The sequence below is a fragment of the Sinocyclocheilus anshuiensis genome, unplaced genomic scaffold (genome assembly GCF_001515605.1).
Source record: "Sinocyclocheilus anshuiensis isolate Anshui unplaced genomic scaffold, SAMN03320099.WGS_v1.1 scaffold939, whole genome shotgun sequence".
Lineage (NCBI taxonomy): Eukaryota > Metazoa > Chordata > Actinopteri > Cypriniformes > Cyprinidae > Sinocyclocheilus > Sinocyclocheilus anshuiensis.
The window spans coordinates 701523-707319 of NW_015544227.1; positions in this window are offsets into that span (position 1 = coordinate 701523).

The window sequence follows — 5797 nt, forward strand, 5'->3', positions numbered from 1 at the left end:
AGCCCAGGAAGTGCTCCTGATCCCCAGTCCCGCCCAGGAAGGGCTCCAGCCCAAGAGCTCTCGCTCCGGCCTCCTCCAGCGTCAACATGGTCGGAGTCTCCCTCGCCTCCGCCTCCAGCCTCCGAGGCCCGGACTCTGCCTCGGTCCGTAGACCCAGTGGCTCCACCTCGGTTCCTAGCTCCCTCGCCTCCACCGTCACCCATCGATCCATCAGCTCCACCGGGCTCCCTCGTGACTCTGGCTCCGCCTTGGTCGGGCGTCGACCCGCCATCGCCTCTGGACTCCTCTCCTCTGGCTGCGCCTTGTCGCTCTGTCCTACCGGCTCCGTTGGGCTCCTTCCTCCCGCGAGCGCCACCTTGGTCCTCAGTCGCTCCGGCTCTGCCGCGGATCTCTGGATCTCCGCCTCCGCCTCGGTCGCCAGAGCCGACCTTATTTGGTTGTTCCTGTTCTCATTATTAGTTAATCACCTCATTGTGCTCACCTGTCTGCCCCTCGTTATCAGCCCTTTATCAGTTCCTGTCTCTTGTATTTGAGTTGGTCGGTTATTGTGAATGTTACCCTGTGTGTTGATGTCTACCCTGTCTGGATCTCCTGTTGTCATATCATTAAATATCCATTTATTCGTCATCTTCGTCTTCCTGCCCGGTCTCTAGTACACCCTGCCCGTGACAGAATAACCGACCCAAAAACAGTTTAACTTCCGTGGTCTCCCCTCCGTTTGTTTTCCGTTTTTTTCCTCAGTGTTTTTCTTTCCGTAGTGTTTACCCCATGGATCCCTTCACGCGCCCCAAATTCCTCCTCCTCCTGCTGGAGCAGGAAGGCAGGACTCTCGAGGACCATACCAGACTGTTCCTGTTGGTCGCTAACATCACCAGCTACGTCTTCCTGCCTGGTCTCTGGAACACCCTGCCCGTGACAAATATATAATAGTATGTCATGTGAGGTATACCAGAAAAACCAGTGATGTAGAAATGGAAATATTGCTGTTTTCAGTGAAATCAAGATTCATGGCGAGTTCACTCACTGATCCTCCTGTCTGGGCAGAAAAGCAGTATGTTATTAAACATGGTAAACATGGTTTCATTATATTTTCCTCTAAAACAAATATTCCAACAATTGACTCTCAGATAGATATTAAGACTACAGTAAGATGCCTAATAATTAAGCAATTTTATATATATAAACATATTAGGCATTTCAAGCTCTAAAAACACAATTATATTTTAACATGCACCTTAAAAACTTCCATTGCCCTATTAAACAAAAATTTTGTATATAATATGCAAGATTTTGTATAATAAATTCTGCAAATTCAGTAGCTAAGGTGTACTCACAGAAAGAAAGATATGACTATAAAACATTTTGCTCAAGCTATTACAGAAACTGCACTGTAATAAGACTTCCCCAGACCTGAACTATATATCCTAAAGATACGAATGGCAGGCCTCTCCAGACTTGTCAGTTGACCATTCATAGCACAGATCTAGCATAACCGGGTACATCAGAATCAGACACACTGACTAATCCACGAGGAATGCGCAAAACTACAGTTGTGAAGGGAGCCCTTAACCTACAAAAAGTATGGAGGCATCTGTTGTTTTAGTGGTGAGGGATCACATTTAATATGGGGTAAACATTTTATGACACAATAACAGTATAGTATTTTGAAAATTATGGGGGTTTTCCTCCGCCATTGTGCTAGAAATGCTGGATCTTAGAATGTGCAGAGACAAGCAGAGTCATACAAATTGTGAACAGTCCAAGTGTTTATACTGGTGATATATCCAGTAATAACCAACAGTAAACCCACAGAGCTATACCCCCGAGCTCCTGATCATTTTTAAACATGCTTAAAAAATTCAGGGAGTCGGCCCGATTTTGACCAGTGTATATGCTCTATAGGCTCTCATATTAACAAATTAAATACATCCACATCACATACTCTAGATCTATGTATATTATTATAGCTCAGTGGCTACTAGGTGAACCCATATCGTGCGGATACACCAACACACACATTCTCAAAAATTTCTCTAGTTGCTTTTGTTGAAAGGAATGGCAATGCTGTTCTCTGCTGAATGTGCTCCACTGAAGGTGCTTCTGAAATGAGTGAGGGTGCTCTAGCTATAATGCACATCTATTTTCACATAGACTATATTTTGTGTTATTCATTGCCATGGCGCAAAGAGCACTCCCTTTATAATCACTAAAAAACTGTCACTCATCTTAGTTCATTGCAATCTCACAAAGTTACATTATAATCAATGAAGCTCTCTACACTGCACAATGAATCTCTTTTTTATATCCCGTCTACACTAATATGATCCGAAAGCATGCAGAATTCAGCACTGGACAAAACTCCAGCTTTGTGAGCGGTGAGTGGATTCTAATATAAATGCCTCTTTTATTTTAACTCCCCCATAGGACAAGGCCTGTCTCTGCAATTCACCAAATGATTTGCACACTCATCATTTAATTTTCTTTCTTTTACTATCCGAAGCTCTATAGCAGCAACGTTGAAAAGCTCCATATCTCCATGTTTAGCACGAAAGCTCATGCGATTGCCACCGGCTTGCAGCGCAGTACAGTCACCTGCTTTGACACGATTATCAGGTTAACTGACTCATAATGTGTGCAATGGCTCATGACCTCCCAAGTGTCCGAACTCGCACCGTGTACGCCCATCTTTAAGCAAACTAGCCCAACTGTTAAACAAGTCAAACTCTGGTCTCTGGAAACTGAGTGTATAATCAAGGATTGTTTTGCTCAGACAGACTGGGAGGTGTTTAAAGCTACAGCCACATTGGATGATTCCTCCATCAACATACAGGAATATGCAGAATGTGCGACTGGGTACATCAGAACTTGCATTGACAACATTGTGCCCACAATACAAGTCAGAAAGATTCCAAACCAAAAGCATTGGATGAATAGTCAGGTGTGTCACATGCTCCAAGCTCGATTGCATTTAGATCATCTAATAAAGAGGAGTATACAGTAGCAAAATACAAACTGAGGAAGATCATCAAGAAGGCTAAAAGGCAGTACAGGGAGAAGATTGACAGCTTTTATTCTACTGCTGATGCAAGAACTGAAGGCAATAGGCCCAGATAATATCCCAGGGTGGGCCCTCAGGGCATGTGCCACGGAGCTGGCTGGTGTTCTCACCTCTATTTTTAACCTGTCCCTTTAACAGGCCACTGTCTCTACTTTATCACAGTTTCCAAAAAGAACACAGTAACCTGCCTGAGTGAGTACAGACCAATTGCACTCACTCCAATCATCCTGAAATGTTTTGAGAGAGTGGTACTGGACCACATTCAGAGCAGCATACCGGAAACGCTGGATCCCTTACAGTATGCCTACTGACCGAACAGATCCACCTCGGACACCATCTCTGCAGCTCTTTACATAATCCTTTCACATCTGGAAATCAAGGACACCTATACCAGGATGCTTTTCATTGCCTACAGTTCCACCTTCAATACAGTTATCCCCCATAAGCTTACTGAGAAACTGTTACAACTTGGACTGAACTCTACACTCTGATTGGCTGTTAGATTTTTTTCACTGGCAGGCCACAGTCTGTCTGAACTGGAAATATTATATCAAACAGCATTGTGATGAACACTGGTACACCACAAGGATGTGTTCTTAGCCCTATGCTCTACACACTGTTCACATTTGACTGCATAGAGAAACTATTGAATATATTGTTTATTGATCCCATAATATATATAACGGTTACAAAATATGTGTAGAGGTTATAAATCCGGCTATAATAATAATTTCCATCACTCCTCTCATAAGGATAACATCATCCTGAGGTTCGCTGACAAGGAGGTGATTGTAGACATGAGGAAGGAGAGGAAAACTCATTGGCCACTGATCCTCCATGGGCTTGAGGTGGAGAGGGTGAGTTGCTTCAAATTCCTGGGTGTCTACATTAGTGATGACCTCACTTAACACCACATAACACCAACCAGCTGGTCAAGAAAGCACAACAGCGGCTGTACTTTCTCAGAAGGCTGAGGAAATTCGGCATGTCACCAAAGATCCTTTTTTACAGCTTTTACAGCACCATCATTGACAGCATCTTAACCAGCCGTATCACAGTGTGGTATGATAGCACCACAGAAATGGACTGTAAGCACCTGCAGAGAGTGTTAAAGAATGCTGAGAGGATCATCAGAACATCACTACCTTCCATGCAGAGCATTTCCAATTGCAGAGTCCACAGAAGAGCCAGTTCGATTGTTAAAGGGGTCATATGATGCAATTTCAATTTTTCCTCTCTTTGGAGTATTACAAGCTCTTGGTGCATAAAGAAGATCTGTAAAGACCCACCCCCAACACAAACTGTTCACACTTCTGCCCTCTGGCAAGAGGTACAGGAGTGTAAATTGCAGGACATATAGATTGCAAAACAGTATCTATCCAACAGCTATCAGAATGTTAAATGGGTCAAACACTCACTGACCCTGACATCATGCTGCTCTATATATTCATATTCCATTCTGTCGGGTACTGACGCGCACATGTGACTCGCACAGACTTTATTCAATTTCATAGTACTTTGCTTCCCAGGTGAAAAAGAAATATATTTAAATTGTGCTTTTTCAGACATACTTACTATATTTGAATTATACTATACTAAGTGCATATTAAATTTATTATTTTGAAACAACTTTAAGTATATTAAGTGTATTTCAAGATATGTTTAAGTTGGATTTTAATCTATTTGTAATATATTTAATATATTGAAATTGTGTTAAAATGGAACCACTTTAAGTATATTTAGTGCAATTTAAGTGTATATATATTTTTATTGCACTTCAAATAAGCATGTTGGGAATACAAATGTATTATAAACATACTACTTGAATTTCAAGTATATTTTTAATACATTTAATACTACGTCTTTTTCACCTGGGTTTGCTTGAATGACACGTTTATTTTTTGTACTATAGTAGAGAACAAAAGTTAAACAGTGTCTTTAATATTTTACCCATGCAATATTTCTTTACCAAACCTCTTTCAAATTATTACCAGCATCATGGGGAGCAAACAGTGTCCAAACATGATAGAATACAGTTGAGCTATCATTTGTTCATTCCGTAATATGTTAATAGGCCTGCTCCCATGAACTGTTGTGTTAAGTCAATAGCCATTATCATAAACTGTACTTTGTCTGAGGGTGAAGTGAATGAATTGCAGTTTATGTCCATTGAAGGTCTCCAAACATACTGTATGAATGGATTTGGATAGCTCTTTGTGGTCTTTCTTTGTTTTGGCCACTGCTGCATCCTCAGGAATTTATGGCAGTTCTTTCCTAAACCTTAGGATTGGGTTTGGCAGTTAGTGTCAACTCGTAGTCCAATGAGAAGTTCTCTCTTAGGTGGTCGTGGGTGCAGAAGGTCTCCCTTCCTGTCCCACTAGAGTCTGGCAGTTGTCTTGGCCAGGGGCGATTCTAGGATTTTCATTTTAGGGGGGCTCAGCCCCCAATGAGGGTATAATATATATATACTGTATATATATATATATATATATATACATATACATAGTATCTCACAGAAGTGAGTACACCCCTCACATTTTTGTAAATATTTTATTATATCTTTTCATGTGACAACACTGAAGAAATGACACTTTGCTACAATGTAAAGTAGTGAGTGTACAGCTTGTATAACAGTGTAAATTTGCTGTCCCCTCAAAATAACTCAACACACAGCCATTAATGTCTAAACCGCTGGCCACAAAAGTGAGTACACCCCTAAGTGAAAATGTCCAAATTGGG